Source organism: Lissotriton helveticus, chromosome 3_1, assembly GCF_964261635.1.
Source record: "Lissotriton helveticus chromosome 3_1, aLisHel1.1, whole genome shotgun sequence".
Taxonomy (NCBI): domain Eukaryota; kingdom Metazoa; phylum Chordata; class Amphibia; order Caudata; family Salamandridae; genus Lissotriton; species Lissotriton helveticus.
Window position 1 is genome coordinate 842,188,785 of NC_136061.1, and position 17,744 is coordinate 842,206,528.

The window sequence follows — 17,744 nt, forward strand, 5'->3', positions numbered from 1 at the left end:
CCTGTTAAGACACTGAAAGTGTGTTAAGGTGGCAGGGCGTATCGTGGATTCTATTTTCAATACCCTCCAATCCTGTGAGGTGAATACCTGAACTTCATGCAGGACAATGAGTCTTAACTCATTTGCAGCAAGCCTACACAAAAATATATCCATTATGCTGCAGAATTAAAATGTCATTTAAAACCTCAATGGTTAAACGAAGTCAAAAGATTTGAGTACAATTAATCTGGTTTCAAGTTTTTATTTATAAACCTTTAAAAATCAAATCTGCATCGCCAAGTCCAAACCGGCCATCTTCATACTGCTGATCCTGTAAACAAGTGAAAAGGGTACACTTAATTTTTACTAGCCATCACTTTAAGCAGATATAGCCTACATTCAAATTCGCATGGGCAGTAAAAAGGATAAGTAAACAAAAAAGTGTAAAACATTGAGGATTTAATAAACCAAGTTTCCATTTTGTAATTTCATCCTTCAACTATAATATGATCTTTTGGGCACAGTTTTAAACAGAGTTACTTTCTAAAAGCTTTAAGTGTAAAGTCAATCAGCACACAGTCAAAGGCTCTGAAAGCCAAAAGGTCTGGATTTGGCAAGTGAGTTTATGGTGTTGCCAATACGAATCTCCTGGAAATTTTGCAAAAACTAACAAAACTGATTGCCATCCAGCCTGCAAGTTGACAAGTTCAGAAAAAAATTCTAAGAAACATTAAGAATGAGAGATTCAGGTGGAACCATTTTTGGCACTTACTTGACCTTGGTGGCAAGTAAACATAAGCTGGAAGAAACACGTTCAGTACATTCAGAAAGTGAAATAATCTTGACACATTTACTTAACCGCATGCGTGCGGGCGGAATTCCGCCCGTACGCTGGGTTTTTTAAAATCACACTTTACGTGACGAGCTGGGCTCGTCATGAGCGTGCGAGGAGGCTACCTCATGACGAGCCCAGCTCGTCATCAGCGTCGAAGGGGTTAATGACGGGTCAAATGGCAGTTTGACTTTACAAATTGTTGCCTATGTTCCTGGAAAATGGTTAATGGTTGGTCAAGTGACCCCCCCCCACACCCACCCCCGACAAGAATAGTTCAACAAAAAGGATGTAAAGTGTCAGTTTTCAAACTTGTGAATGAATAGTACAAGTATTTCAAAATATAACAGGAATTATGAAAAAAAATTGTAATTCACAAGTGTGATGCACAGATTTAAATCAAAGCAAAGTATACTTAACCTGAAGTGCAAATTCAATATTTGCACAATTTCCAAATATTGTACAATATATACTATTAAAACCACATGTCAGACAAATTGTGGTTATTTTATTGTAAAATCTGATTGCTTTCATCATGTATTTATTAAGTGATTAGCAACATTCCTGCCCCCCGGACAATACAGTTAAAGAACTAAGACAAGTCAGCGATCATGTGTATCCTTTGTGGCTAGATTTGTATTCTATATGTAGTTTGTTTATTAAATCAAATAGTTTTCTGTACAGCAGACGTGCTGAACTTATTTGAAGGTGCTTATATGTTATAAATAAAATGGCGTCCGAATTAAACTTCTTGCTCAGGAGCACAGAATTTGAAACCAGTTTATGGGTCAAAGCATTATATTTATGAAGAGTACATTTCAGTTTAAACTTTAGGATGAAGGCATGAATTCTAAAAAGTTCAAATGATGAACTGGATGGACTACTTTGCTGGACACTACCTCAAAAACCAGTGGAGATTGTTATGCAGTTTTGGACAACTCCTGTATTGTTGGGCATGCAAGTCTGGTTACATTTTCAAAATACTGGAGGCTGCCTGGTAACATGCAGCTCACATTTCTTAAACCAAATGTAAAATTTCCGAAGCATAGAAAAATTCTGCATGCCAGAGGCCAGTGAGATGCAGACATAACAGACCAGCAGTCTGAAATCCAGCTTCTGTGGAATGAAAAATGGTCCAAGGAAATTGTGCAAACAAGCTACAGGAAGCCAGCCAAACCATTTATCAGCGCACATGCAATGTATACTCGCTCAGCACTCCATTGCTGGGTATTATTCTGCTAATTAAAAGTTGGATTTAGAATTTTTAGTATCCTTATTGGGTGGTGCCTTGCCTTTCCTTCTGTGAACGCCTGACCTGGAAACGTGTGGTTGCAGTGATCAGATTCTTCGCAACATTCGTCCCCCTCCATTCCCCACACCTTTCCTGTGAAAACTAAACCTTTGCTATAGCTTCCTACAATGTTGCCCTGGTTTAATCAAACTTATGGCGTAAGTGGGCGGTTTGCATGTAAATCTAGGAAATTCAGCTGAAAAGCTATACTTACAGTTAACTATTTTGTTTCATAGCGTGTGTGTGAGAAGTTGGCCTGATGTGCAGTGTTCACTATTCTAGTGATCACTATATATCAGTCCAAACAACCCTTATTGATGATTGGTTGTAAGTCAACCTTATAGACCAGCTATCCTAGTAGCATGGATACGAGCAGTCTAAGGCTAAGACTCTAGAGGGCGTGTTAAGCCAGCTGTTTTACCATCACATTACCCCTTGAACACCCAGTGAAAGGACACCACACAAGTGTTATGAAAATAAACAGTGTATTTATTAGAATCACAACAACCCTGTACTCTTTATGAGGACAGGGTGCTAGGCACACAACAAAACTCTTACGAAAATACTTAAGTTAGCACGTTATACACAAATGCCCGAGGGGCACGAAAAACCATATACTTTAAAAGTGGAATGCGAATTACTAGCAGGTAAGTAACAGTTCTAATAGGCTTTGGAATCGCTAGGACTGGACTAGGGAATCGTTAGATTACTACTAGGAGACCCAGGGGACTCGGGTGCAGAGTGTGCACTCTCACGCGGGATGCGGGACAAAGTCTATGGAGGCTAGTAAAGGCAAAGTTAGTGTTCACGGGCGAACCCGACCTGGTGGGAAGAAAACGACAGTGGATCCTGACCCTTGGATAGTGAGGCTATGCTGGGACACCGGAGTGCCGAAGTTACCTAGCCCAGGGGCTGCAGCTGCATAGGTCTGAAAAGACGTCGGGGGTCTCGTTGCCGGACCAGGAGCCTGGAAGGAAGAAGTTGCTGGCAGGCGACCAGTGAAGAAAAGTTCGATGGATCCAAGCCTGGATCAAGGAAGAAGAAAACCTGAAAGCAGAGGGGACCAAGTTCTTGAATCACTAGCCAGTGATTAAGTGGGCACCAGGATGGCACCGGGCGAAGTCACCGCAGTCAGGTGAGTGGGCGCTGCTGGGCTCTGCAGTCTCTCGGACCAGGAGGCGTTGTCGGCGACCAGGATGGAGGTGCGAGCTGTCCCACGAAGGTTCTTGCTGTCGACGTCGCTGGACCCAGGATTGGGCAACAAGTCTTGGCAAATGCAAGGCCCACGCGGTGGACCTAAACTGGCGTCTTGGGCGGACCAGGAGGGTCCAGGGTACTTCTCCGATGGAGGGAAGCAAGGGCCAGTCTGGAGCAACCAGACCAGCAGCAGAAATGTCGTCGGGCGTCGTCAGGAAGGCCACAAGCCAGCGGGCTAGTAGCCAAACAACGCGGTGAGCAGTAAAAAGCAGAAGTGCCCCACGCAGATCGTGGAGATGCTGGGGGGCTGCTCTTCGGTGCTGGAGCTGCTCAGGGTGGGGGCTTCTCGGACCCCAAAGCACTCACCAGGAATTCACTCGGCGGGCTTGCTGGAAAGAAGTCGTGCAGTCTTGAAGATGGCCGGTCCCTCGAGGTCTCGTCACACCCACGAATCTCAGCGTGACTGATGATGCAGGTAGAGGTCAGAGGTGCCAGGGAAGCCGGTTCTCGTCGAGCTGGGCAGTCGGATTCCGGAGGAAGGACTTGCAGCAGACCGCAGTGTTCTTAGATGGTGCCTGCGGATGCAGGGTGACTACTCCTTAGTCACAAGGGAGAAATCTTAGGAAGAAGTCTTGAGTTCCTTTCGCAGAAAGTAGTTTCAGGATTCAAAGATGATCTGATTTGGAAGGGGGCCAGTCTCTACCTTTATCCTGTAAAAGGGGGCTGGCACGCGACTAAGTCCTGCCCTATGGGTGGGACTAGGAGGGGGGTGGTTACACCCACTTCCTTGGCGGGCTTTTCCCCAGCACAGGGTCTGGAGTGACCCTGGAACTGGTTCCAGCCAGCCTATGCACAGTGAGCACCGGGGTGCCACGTGCAGTCACCTTCCTCTAAAGCCCTGCCTACCTACAATACACAAAACCCTGTCTGGGACGGTGCTGGCACCGCCCCTGGCAGGAAACCCTTTGTCCTTATCTCCTGCTCTGGGAGGACTCCCAGCAGCAGGAGGGCAGACTTGTGTCTCGGTGGCAGCATCCATTTTGTGGATGCTAAGGCTCTGTCTGACTTTAACCGGGGTTAGGGGTTACATACATGTCGTGTCCCTCTAGAAGGGTGGAATGCTAACCCCGTCGCCAGAATTGGCGAGGGGTTAGTATTCCAATTCGTATGACACCTTACTCGACATGTTTTGATAAAGCGATACCAGAGTTGGCACATAACCGCGAGGATTATAATGCATTTAAGAGTATATGGTATGCGATATCATGGAAACGGCTAAGGGATGGATCCCGAAAGCCGCAGACAGGCTCAGCTCATGCCAGAGCACCATCTCACACGATTCCAAGCACTCTGCCTTCAGGATTGTTAAGGCCTGCCATAGGAGTGACTGATAGGAGCTCTGTGTGTCCATTTTTAGGGTTAGATATAGGTATACTATATCTAAAGCAAAGGGTGAGTACACCACCTTGCCCCAGCTGTGGTGCAGCCAGTTGTGTCAGTTTTAGTTAGTCAATCCAGGGGTGGCACAATACATGCTTCAGCCCCTGGGAGACTTCTGGGTGCACCTCAGCCCTGGGTACAGGGACTTGGAGGGCCCAGGGCCAATTCAGTACCTGAGTACAATTTGGATAGAGAGAACAGCTAGGCTGTGGGTCTGATTAGCAGGCCCACAGCCAGGGAAAGTCGTAAACCAGTGCAGCAAAAAGCAAAAATCTGGGTGATCATAGGATTGCAGACCCTACTCTCCTACATGACCCCCCCCCAAACTTTGGGACAATAAACTAACCTTGACCAGGTGAGTCTTCTTGCTCTAAGTGGAAATACCTGGAGAGCCCATCAGCATTGCTGTGATCAGTCCCAGGTCTATGCTCCACTGTAAAATCCATCCCCTGTAGGGAAATGGACCACCTAAGCAGTTTGGGGTTTTCACCCTTCATCTGATTTAGCCACAAGAGGGGCTTATGGTCTGTCTGAATGGTGAAGTGAGTGCCAAACAAGTAGGCCCTCAGCTTCTTCAGGGCCCAGACCACAGCAAAGGCCTCCCTCTCGATAGCTGACCAATTTTTCTCTCTGGGTGTCAACCTCCTACTAATGAAAGCAATAGGCTGATCATTACCATCAAAATTCAGTTGAGACAGAACAGCTCCCACACCCAACTCAGAAGCATCTGTTTGGACAATGAATGGCTTGGAGTAATCTGGACTCTTGAGGATAGGTGCTGTGCACATGGCCTGCTTTAGGTCATTGAATGCTTTCTGACAGCTTGCTGTCCACTGAACTTTCTTTGGCATCTTCTTGCTTGTCAGGTCATTAAGGGGGGTCACTATGGACCCATAATTTCTGACAAACTTCCTATAGTACCCAGTCAGGCCCAAGAAAGCTCGAACCTGAGTCTGGGTGATTGGAGGAGTCCAGTCCTTGATGGCCTGTATCTTACTCTTCAGTGGCTGAACCTGGCCTCCACCTACAAGGTGGCCCAGGTATACAACCTGTGACTGCCCTATCTGGCACTTTGTGGCCTTGATAGTGAGGCCTGCCTTTTGCAGGGCCTCTAACACTTTCCTCAGGTGGACCAGGTGATCCTCCCAGGTGGAGCTAAAGACAGCAATATCGTCAAGATAAGCTGCACAGAAGTCATCCAGCCCAGTGAGGACTTGATTCACCAACCTTTGGAAGGTGGCAGGTGCATTTTTCAGTCCAAAGGGCATTACCACAAATTGATAATGCCCTCCAGGGGTAGAAAATGCTGTCTTAGGTTTGGCTTCCTCAGCTAACCTGATTTGCCAATACCCAGCTGTCAAATCAAATGTGCTTACGAAGTTGGCAGAAGCCAATCTATCTATAAGCTCATCTGCTCTTGGTATTGGGTGGGCATCAGTCTTAGTGACTGCATTGAGGCCTCTGTAGTCCACGCAAAACCTCATCTCTCTTACCACCCTGGGTGTGAGGCTTTGGCACTAGAACTACTGGGCTAGCCCAAGGGCTATCTGAGGGCTCAATGACTCCCAGCTCCAACATTTTCTGCACTTCAGTTTTGATGCAGTCTCTAACATGATCAGGCTGTCTGTAGATTTTACTCTTGACAGGCAGACTGTCTCCAGTGTCAACATCATGGGTACACCAATCAGTTTGGCTGGGTGTCAGAGAGAACATATGTCTGAAGGATTGCAAGACTTGCCTGCAATCCTGTTGCTGATGTTCAGTGAGGCTGCCACAAAAGACAACACCATCAACTGATCCATCATCAGGATTCTGAGTGAGCAGGTCTGGGAGAGGGTCACTCTCTTCCTCCTGTCCCTCATCTGTGGCCATGAGCAAGCTCATGTCCTTCCTGTCAACATATGCCTTGAGCCTGTTAACATGGAGCACTCTGAGAGGGCTCCTGGGAGTTCCCAGGTCCACCAAGTAGGTAACCTCTCCCTTTTGCTCAATGATGGTGTGGGGCCCAGACCATTTGTCTTTCAGAGCTGCTGGGGCCACTGGCTCCAGCACCCACACCTTCTGTCCTGGCTGGTACACAGTCAGTACAGCCTTTTGGTCATGCCAAGCTTTTTGAAGTTCCTGGCTGGCCTCAAGGTTTTTAGATGCCTTTTCCATATACTCAGCCATCCTGGAGCGGAGACCAAGTACATAGTCCACTATGTTGGTTGCAGGCTTTCTGAGAGGTCTCTCCCATCCTTCCTTCACCAAACACAGGGGTCCTCTTACAGGATGCCCATACAGAAGCTCAAAAGGGCTGTAGCCAACCCCCTTCTGTGGGACCTCTCTGTAAGCAAACAAAAGGCAGGGGATCAGGACATCCCATCTTCTCCTAAGAGGTTCAGGTAGTCCATGAATCATCCCTTTCAGGGTCCTGTTGAATCTCTCAACAAGCCCATTGCATTGTGGATGATAGGGTGTGGTGAACTTGTAGTTCACACCACACTCTTTCCACATAGCAGTCAGATATCCTGACATGAAGTTTGTACCTCTGTCAGAAACGACCTCCTTAGGGAAACCCACTCTGGAGAACACTCCAACTAGGGCTCTTGCCACTACAGGGGCTGTAGTGGTCCTAAGGGGAATAGCCTCAGGATACCTGGTGGCATGGTCCACCACCACCAGTATAAACTTGTGTCCTGATGCTGTCTGGGGTTCCATTGGACCAACAATGTCAATCCCCACTCTTTCAAAGGGAACCCCCACCACAGGTAGTGGTATGAGGGGGGCCTTTGTTGTGCCACCTGACTTACCACTGGCTTGGCATGTGACACATGAGCGACAAAACTCCTTGGTATTCTCATTCATATGGGGCCAGTGAAAGTGTGAGACAAGCCTGTCCCAAGTCTTTGTCTGACCTAAATGACCTGCAAGGGGAATCTCATGGGCCAAGGTGAGAAGGAAACCTCTCAGAGACAAGGGGATGACCAGCCTCCTGGTTGCACCAGGCTTGGGGTCTCTTGACTCAGAGTACAGGAGTCCATCTTCCCAGTATACCCTGTGGGCACCTGTGGCATTCCCTGCAGCCTCAGCAGCAGCCTGCTGTCTGAGGGGTTCAAGGGAAGGGCAGCTCAACTGTTCCTTCCCCAGGTCTGCTCTGGAGGGTCCCCCTGAGCCCAGAAACTCAACTTGATCAAGTTCAAGCTCTTTAGGCTGTTTCCCTCAGCTCTTCTAGATCAGCCTCCTCAGAGACTTGATCCTCAACCTGGGGCAAGGGGGAAGGCAAAGCCTTACCCTTACTGCTCTTCTTCTTGGGAGGTGTCTGGTCCATAATTTCAGGATCCAGCACCTGTTCAGTGGGGCATCTTCTGGCCTGTGACCTAGTCACAGCAAGCACGTGTGCTGGCAAGCCTAACATCTCCATGTGAGTCCTCTGCTCCACTTCTGACCATTGTGATGACTCCAAATCATTGCCCAACAAACAATCAACTGGGAGGTCTGAACTGACTACAACTTTCTTTTGTCCCTTCACCCCACCCCAGGCGAAAGCCACAATTGCCACACTATGACTAGTAGTGACATTGCTGGCATTGGTCACCAGGAAATCAGTACCTGGCATGATCTGTCCAGGGTCCACAAAGTTAGGTGTCACCATGGTGACACTGGCACAAGTGTCCCTATAGGCCTGAGCCATTTTGCCATTAATCAAAGGTGTCTGCCTGTATTTGCTTAAAGTATTGGGACTTATTTCAGGGGACATATCCATATCCCCTGTACAGACAAGGACAGCCTGAGTGAGTGTGCCAACTAAGTTGTCAGACCCCTCAGTACCCAAGGTTAACCCAACTAATGCCTTGGGAGTGACACTACCACTACTGACTGTACTAGGGGGTGCAGTTGCTTTAGGAGCTGTAGTGGCAGGAGTTTGTCCTCCTCTTTTGGTGCACTCACTAAACCAGTGAGATTTACTTTTGCAGTACTGGCACCACCTTTTTGACTGGCCTTCTTGAGTCTTCTTCTTCTGGGAAGCCTGACCCCCACCCTCTTTGGTTTGTTGGGGACCTGTTGAAGACTTCTGGTCATTTTGCTCATTCTTAACATTACCCTTCTGGTCTGCTTTCTTCTGACCACCCTGGTTCTGGTTCTGGTTCTGCTTGATCCTTGTCCTGACCCATTTGTCTGCCTTCTTTCCCAATTCTTGGGGAGAGGTCAGATCTGAATCAACAAGGTGCTGGTGCAGCAACTGGTTCTGACAATTGTTCAAAATTTGTTCTCTCATCATTAGATTATACAATCCTGTGTAATCTGTAACCTTGCTACCCAGCAACCAGCCCTCCAAAGCCTTAGTGGCACAATCCACAAAATCAGACCAGTCCTGAGACTGAGTTTTCTGGGTGTCTCTGAACAGCAACCTGTACTGCTCAGTGGTTAAACCAAACCCATCAACCAGTGTGTTCTTCAGGACCTGGTAATTGTTAGCATCCTCAACTCTAGTAGTGAGGAGCTTATCTCTACCTTTACCATCAAAGGAGAGCCACAGTATAGCTGCCCACTGACTCTGGGGAATGCCCTGCACAGTGCAGGCCCTCTCCAGAGCAGCCATCCATTTCTGGATATCATCCCCTTGCTTAAAGGGGGGCACTATTTTAGTCAGGTGTTTAGTATCTAAACCCTTCTCTCTATCTCTTGGGAGATTGCTGCCACCAGTGGGAGCTAGCCCACTCATCTGCTGCTCTCTTGCCAGGGCAAGCTTCTCTTTGGCCAGGGCAATTTCTTCCCTTTCAATCCTCAGTTCAGCTTGTCTCATCCTAGCCTCATGCTCCCTTCTCTGAGGGGAAGTAACTCTCCTCTGTGGAGGATTCCTTCTCCCCTGAGAAGAGGCATTAGAGTGCAGAGATCTATTGGAGTCCCTAGAAAGAGATCTATCTCTCCTAACTCCAAGGTTAGGCCCACTTCGGGTTAGTACTGGGGGGCCCCCAGATCCTAGCCCAAGTAAGTCTAAGTTGGTCCTAGTTAGCCTTCTGACTACCTCAAGACCCTTGTCTACCTCATCCCCAGAGAGTACCTCCTGATCCTCCTCCTCAACTGCTGAATCAGTGTTGTGGAGATCTGGATCCCCAGAGGTTCCCTCTAAGGCTGGCATGTTCTCATGTAACTGAGAAAGCTTTCTGGCATCATATGTCTCTAAGAGACCTATCAGAAAGGGAGTGGTGGGGTTAGACCCCTGCTTCAGTTTCCTGGAGACAGATTTGTCTCATCTCCTGAAAACTGAGAGCTGCATATCTTGAAGTGACCTGTGGAGGGTCAACACTGACCAGGGGAGTCTCAGTAGAGTCCCCCTGAGTCGACATGCTTTTCTAGTGAGGTGTAAGTGGTGCACTTACCTACACTATATGTTTGCCTACTGATCCCTTGCTAGAGTTGTAGTTTAGGGTGTGCTAGGCCCTAGGAGCTACAACAGCTGGTTCAGTAGAACTCAGAGTATTCTAAGCTATGTTATATGTACCTTTAGTACTTATGTGATCTTTCACAAGATATTCTTAGGGCATGCGTGGTAAAACAGCAAGCTCAAACCCCAACCGCTGCTCACCAATGTGAGAAGTTGGCCTGATGTGCAGTGTTCACTATTCTAGTGATCACTATATATCAGTCCAAACAACCCTTATTGATGATTGGTTGTAAGTCAACCTTATAGACCAGCTATCCTAGTAGCATGGATACGAGCAGTCTAAGGCTAAGACTCTAGAGGGCGTGTTAAGCCAGCTGTTTTACCATCACATTACCCCTTGAACACCCAGTGAAAGGACACCACACAAGTGTTATGAAAATAAACAGTGTATTTATTAGAATCACAACAACCCTGTACTCTTTATGAGGACAGGGTGCTAGGCACACAACAAAACTCTTACGAAAATACTTAAGTTAGCACGTTATACACAAATGCCCGAGGGGCACGAAAAACCATATACTTTAAAAGTGGAATGCGAATTACTAGCAGGTAAGTAACAGTTCTAATAGGCTTTGGAATCGCTAGGACTGGACTAGGGAATCGTTAGATTACTACTAGGAGACCCAGGGGACTCGGGTGCAGAGTGTGCACTCTCACGCGGGATGCGGGACAAAGTCTATGGAGGCTAGTAAAGGCAAAGTTAGTGTTCACGGGCGAACCCGACCTGGTGGGAAGAAAACGACAGTGGATCCTGACCCTTGGATAGTGAGGCTATGCTGGGACACCGGAGTGCCGAAGTTACCTAGCCCAGGGGCTGCAGCTGCATAGGTCTGAAAAGACGTCGGGGGTCTCGTTGCCGGACCAGGAGCCTGGAAGGAAGAAGTTGCTGGCAGGCGACCAGTGAAGAAAAGATCGATGGATCCAAGCCTGGATCAAGGAAGAAGAAAACCTGAAAGCAGAGGGGACCAAGTTCTTGAATCACTAGCCAGTGATTAAGTGGGCACCAGGATGGCACCGGGCGAAGTCACCGCAGTCAGGTGAGTGGGCGCTGCTGGGCTCTGCAGTCTCTCGGACCAGGAGGCGTTGTCGGCGACCAGGATGGAGGTGCGAGCTGTCCCACGAAGGTTCTTGCTGTCGACGTCGCTGGACCCAGGATTGGGCAACAAGTCTTGGCAAATGCAAGGCCCACGCGGTGGACCTAAAATGGCGTCTTGGGCGGACCAGGAGGGTCCAGGGTACTTCTCCGATGGAGGGAAGCAAGGGCCAGTCTGGAGCAACCAGACCAGCAGCAGAAATGTCGTCGGGCGTCATCAGGAAGGCCACAAGCCAGCGGGCTAGTAGCCAAACAACGCGGTGAGCAGTAAAAAGCAGAAGGGCCCCACGCAGATCGTGGAGATGCTGGGGGGCTGCTCTTCGGTGCTGGAGCTGCTCAGGGTGGGGGCTTCTCGGACCCCAAAGCACTCACCAGGAATTCACTCGGCGGGCTTGCTGGAAAGAAGTCGTGCAGTCTTGAAGATGGCCGGTCCCTCGAGGTCTCGTCACACCCACGAATCTCAGCGTGACTGATGATGCAGGTAGAGGTCAGAGGTGCCAGGGAAGCCGGTTCTCGTCGAGCTGGGCAGTCGGATTCCGGAGGAAGGACTTGCAGCAGACCGCAGTGTTCTTAGATGGTGCCTGCGGATGCAGGGTGACTACTCCTTAGTCACAAGGGAGAAATCTTAGGAAGAAGTCTTGAGTTCCTTTCGCAGAAAGTAGTTTCAGGATTCAAAGATGATCTGATTTGGAAGGGGGCCAGTCTCTACCTTTATCCTGTAAAAGGGGGCTGGCACGCGACTAAGTCCTGCCCTATGGGTGGGACTAGGAGGGGGGTGGTTACACCCACTTCCTTGGCGGGCTTTTCCCCAGCACAGGGTCTGGAGTGACCCTGGAACTGGTTCCAGCCAGCCTATGCACAGTGAGCACCGGGGTGCCACGTGCAGTCACCTTCCTCTAAAGCCCTGCCTACCTACAATACACAAAACCCTGTCTGGGTCGGTGCTGGCACCGCCCCTGGCAGGAAACCCTTTGTCCTTATCTCCTGCTCTGGGAGGACTCCCAGCAGCAGGAGGGCAGACTTGTGTCTCGGTGGCAGCATCCATTTTGTGGATGCTAAGGCTCTGTCTGACTTTAACCGGGGTTAGGGGTTACATACATGTCGTGTCCCTCTAGAAGGGTGGAATGCTAACCCCGTCGCCAGAATTGGCGAGGGGTTAGTATTCCAATTCGTATGACACCTTACTCGACATGTTTTGATAAAGCGATACCAGAGTTGGCACATAACCGCGAGGATTATAATGCATTTAAGAGTATATGGTATGCGATATCATGGAAACGGCTAAGGGATGGATCCCGAAAGCCGCAGACAGGCTCAGCTCATGCCAGAGCACCATCTCACACGATTCCAAGCACTCTGCCTTCAGGATTGTTAAGGCCTGCCATAGGAGTGACTGATAGGAGCTCTGTGTGTCCATTTTTAGGGTTAGATATAGGTATACTATATCTAAAGCAAAGGGTGAGTACACCACCTTGCCCCAGCTGTCGTGCAGCCAGTTGTGTCAGTTTTAGTTAGTCAATCCAGGGGTGGCACAATACATGCTTCAGCCCCTGGGAGACTTCTGGGTGCACCTCAGCCCTGGGTACAGGGACTTGGAGGGCCCAGGGCCAATTCAGTACCTGAGTACAATTTGGATAGAGAGAACAGCTAGGCTGTGGGTCTGATTAGCAGGCCCACAGCCAGGGAAAGTCGTAAACCAGTGCAGCAAAAAGCAAAATCTGGGTGATCATAGGATTGCAGACCCTACTCTCCTACAGTGTGTTCATGAATTTGCATGCTGTGCATACATTTGTAGAGATTGCCCCCTCTTGGGAGGTTGGGCTGAAAAGGACGGTGGATGCAAACCGTTTTGAAGTACTTTGTCACCTGTTCGCTTGGACATCCACAGTAGTGTTTGTGAAAGTGTATGGAGGACCACATGGCTGCACAGTGATGCCTTTTATGGCGAAAGGGTCAATGTGTCCTGCTCATCCACAAGTTTTACCTTAGTCACTGTACAACCGATATGTCAGCTGTGTAAAGTGTTTGTGCTTTCCAGCGTGCAAGAATTTATCTACTTTGACAGGAGCACTCTTGTTGGTTGATGCCAATGAGATAAACGGTTTTTCCTCGTAATACATTAGAGGCAGCGTAAGGCCTTTTCTGCCTGCATTTTTGGATCTTAGAAATGGCTGGCAACAGGACTGCTTAATTAAAATGGAAGAGGATAATAAGTAAAAATGGGCTTTAATTACCACTGCATTTGCATTATGAACGCTTGCAATTCAAACACTTTGCAAGGACACAATGGCGATTTCGAAGATAAGTGTTAGGCATTTTTGTACATCGCCTCGAATAGGGTTTTTGAAGTCATTAGGTTTTGATTCTATAGTGAACGGTGCAGGCACTAATTGGTGGGCCAATCATTTTACTCCCGGGAAGAAAAAAACAGTTACTTACCTGTAACTTTGGTTCTCCAGTATTGTTAACATTCATGCCATAGCTTGCATCAGTCCCCGTCGTCAGAATGGGAGTCTCGGTAACCAAAAATATAGCAGTAGGTGCAAAAGAGAAAGAAAAGGCCTTTTGTAGCATATCCACCTCTTTGTAAAAAAAGACTAAATAAAACAACAACCAATCAGATTAGCCTCACCCCATAGAACCCTCGAGAGAATGAATATGCTACTTACCAGTATGCATCTGTTCTTGGCATGTAGGGCTGCTAAGATTTTAGCCTTTGTGTAACAGTACAACTAAACCTGCTGAAGGCCAAGCTTTCCGAGGGGAGGAGGGTGGGCGCATGGGAATCTAGCAAAGTTACCAATACTGGAGAAGGAATATGCTACTTACCAGTATGCATCTGTTCTTGGCATAGAGGGCTGCAGAGTGGTACATTTATGAATAGATCGCCATCTGGTGTTGGGCTCGGATGATTGCACTTTGTTTTTCTTCTGGAGAAGTCTTTGTCGTCATAGGTGACTCCTCCTCTCGGTGTTAGTGCGCATGGGCATCGGCTCCATCCTTAGATTGTTTTGCCATAGTAGGGTTAGATGGAGTAGTGTAGTACATAAAGATATGCCCATGTAAATGTATCTAAATAAGATAATGTTGGGACAGACACAGGTTTCCGGGGAGGCAGGGAGGGCATGTACCACTCTGCAGCCCTCTATGCCAAGAACAGATGCATACTGGTAAGTAGCATATTCCGTTCGAGGCATATGGGCTGCAGATGGTACATTTATGAATAGATTGTACAGCAGTTACCTCCCTAGCGGTGGTCACCAGTGTCTGTCGCAACTGTCTGAAATAGAGTTTTTAATACAGCTTGGCCCACTCTGGCTTGTTGTGCAGCCTGTACATCAACACAGTAGTGCTTTGTGAATGTATGTGGTGTAGACCAAGTTGCTGCTCTACATATGTCATCTAGGGGAATGTTCCCTAAGAATGCCATAGATGCTCCTAGTTTTCTTGTGGAATGAGCTCTAGGAGGAACAGTTAATGTTCTCTTTGCTTTAATGTAACATATTTGTATACATCTTACAATCCATCTTGCGATGCCTGCTTTAGAGATAGGATTGCCCTTATGTGTTGGGGAAAATGCTACAAATAGTTGTTTAGTTTTCCTGAAGTCTTGTGTTCTTTCTATGTAGTATGAAATGGCTCTTTTAACATCTAGTGTATGTAGAGCCCTTTCTGCCACCGTCTGTGGCTTTGGAAAGAAGACTGGTAATTCCACTGGCTGATTGATGTGGAATGCTGAAATTACTTTAGGCAAGAACTTTGGGTTTGTTCTAAGAACCACTTTATTCTGGTGTATCTGTAGGAATGGTTCTTGTATTGTTAATGCCTGTAACTCGCTTACTCTTCTGAGTGAGGTAATGGCTATAAGGAATGCCACCTTCCATGTAAGGAATTGTATTTCGCACCTATGCATAGGTTCGAAGGGTGGCCCCATTAGTCTGGTGAGTACTACGTTGAGGTTCCAGACTGGGGAAGGTGGTAATCTTGGTGGAATGACTCTTTTAAGCCCTTCCATGAATGCTTTTATCGCTGGTACTCTGAACAGTGATATGCGCTGCCTATTTTGTAGGTATGCTGCTATAGCTGCTAGATGTACTCTGATAGATGTGTACGCTAGATTACATTGCTGTAAGTGTAACAAGTAGCAAATAATCTCCCTTGTTGATACGTCTAGAGGGTTGATATTGTTATTAGTGCAGTGTATAGCAAACCTCTTCCACTTAGCTGCATAGCATGCTCTGGTGGTTGGACGTCTCGCTTGTTTGATTATTTCCATGCAATTTGGGGGGAGATCTAAGTACCCAAATTCTAGGATTTCAGGAGCCAGATCGCTAAGTTCAATTGAGTTGGATCTGGGTGCATTATCTCTCCATGGTTCTGTGTAAGGTGCATGGGTAGAATTCGTAGCTTTTGATGTGGCACTTGTGAGAGTTGCAGGAGCGTGGTGAACCACGGCTGTCTTGCCCACGTGGGCGCTACTAGTATCATGGTCATTGAATGTTGTTGCAGTTTCCTGACCACTAATGGGATTAGTGGGAGAGGGGGAAAAGCGTATGCAAATTTGTTGGACCAATTTATCCATAACGCATTGCCCTGCGACAGGTGATGTGGGTACCTGGACGCGAAGCTTTGGCATTTTGCGTTCTGATGAGTGGCAAATAGGTCTATCTCTGGTTGTCCCCATCTTTGGAAGAATGGCTGCAGTATTTGTTGGTGCAGTTCCCATTCGTGTATTTGTTCCGACTGTCTGCTTAAGATGTCTGCTATCTGGTTTTGAACTCCTGGTAGGTGTTCGGCTAACAGATAGATGTTTTGAGGAATGGCCCATCTCCAAATCTCCTGTGCTAGTCTGGATAATTGGAGAGAGTGCGTCCCCCCCTGTTTTTGAATATAATACATTGCTGTCATGTTGTCTGTTCTGATCAGGACTGCTTTGTGGATAACATGTATCTGAAAGGCTTTCAATGCTAGAAACACTGCCAGTAGTTCTAGATAGTTGATGTGCAGTGTTTTTTCCTGCACACTCCACCTTCCTTGTACTGTGTATTTGTCCATATGTGCTCCCCATCCGGTGAGCGATGCGTCTGCTGTTATGGTCACCTGTGGAATTGGCTCTAGGAACGACCGCCCCTTGGTAATGTTTGTTCTGTTCCACCACTTCAGAGAGCGGTGTGTGCGGTCGTCTACCAACACCAGATCCGTAATCTGTCCTTGAGCCCGATTCCACTGTGTCGCTAAGCATTCTTGTAGCGGACGCATTTGTAGTTTTGCATATGGTATTAGCAGTATGCAGGATGACATCATACCTAGTAGCTGCATGAACACTCTTGCTGTTAGTGAGTGTTGTGGCTGAAATCTCTGAATGATTGTAAGCATTGCTTGGACTCTTATTGGGTTGGGGTACACTTTGGCTTTTTCTGTGTCTATGGTAGCCCCCAGATATTGTTGAACTTTGTTTGGTTGTAGGTGTGACTTTGTGTAGTTCACCGTGAACCCTAGCTGGTGTAGTAGCTGAATTGTCTTTTGTGTGTGTTGCAGACACTCCTCTTGCGACCTGGCTTTTATTAGCCAGTCGTCCAAGTATGGGAAGACATGAATTTGTTGTCTTCTTAGGTGAGCTGCTACCACTGCCAGGCATTTTGTGAACACCCTTGGTGCCGTCGTGACACCAAATGGGAGGACTTTGAACTGATAATGTTGTCCTTCTACCACAAACCTGAGGTATTTCCTGTGGGCTTTGTGAATAGGGATATGAAAGTAAGCGTCTTTTAGATCCAGTGTAGAAAGAAAGTCCCCTTTCTTCAGTAAAGGAAGTACTTGTTGGAGCGTGACCATGTGGAAATGTTCCGAATTTATGTATGCGTTGAGAGGTCTTAGGTCCAGTATTGGCCTTAGAGACCCGTCCTTTTTGGGGATTAGGAAGTATAAGGAGTATACTCCTGTTCCCTGTTGGTGCTGTGGAACCTTCTCTATGGCATGCTTTTCTAGCAGTGATATTACTTCCTGTTTTAACAGTGTCAGGTGATCTTGTTTCATTGGACGCTGTTTGGGGGGGATGTTTGGTGGGGTAGCTGTGAGTTCTAGGCAATAACCATGTTGGATAATTTGTCTTACCCACTTGTCTGATGTGATGTTTTCCCAGACAGGTAGGAACTGTGATAGGCGTCCCCCTACCGGTGTTATATGGTCTGGGGGAAGCTCTATGAAGTCACTGTTTTGGGGTTGGAGAGTTGCGGTTGTTGTTGTTTCCGCGACCTCTACCCTTGTTGTTGTTACCCCTGTATCCACCTCTAGAATTACCTCTGGGTGATGTAGGTGTAAAAGAGGTTTGCTGTTGGTTTGTACCTGTACTTTTGGATCCTCCTCTATAGGTGGATCTACGAAAGGAACCTCTTTGTGTCGGCTGCTGCAATGCTCCCATTGATTTAGCCGTTTCTGTATCCTTTTTCATTTTTTCTAGGGCCTCATCTGTCCCTGTGCCAAA

At 47.6% G+C, this 17,744-nt stretch overlaps 1 protein-coding gene across 1 annotated transcript in view; it reads right to left on the minus strand.

The window, feature by feature from the left end:
• Positions 1-225: 225 nt before the first annotated feature.
• Positions 226-17,744, minus strand: part of SFPQ (splicing factor proline and glutamine rich) — a 40,810-nt gene continuing 23,291 nt past the window's right edge. Inside the window, exon 12 of the mRNA XM_078681128.1 lies at positions 226-310. The gene's annotated coding sequence lies outside the window, so the exon portion shown is untranslated. The remainder of the gene's footprint in view (positions 311-17,744) is intronic.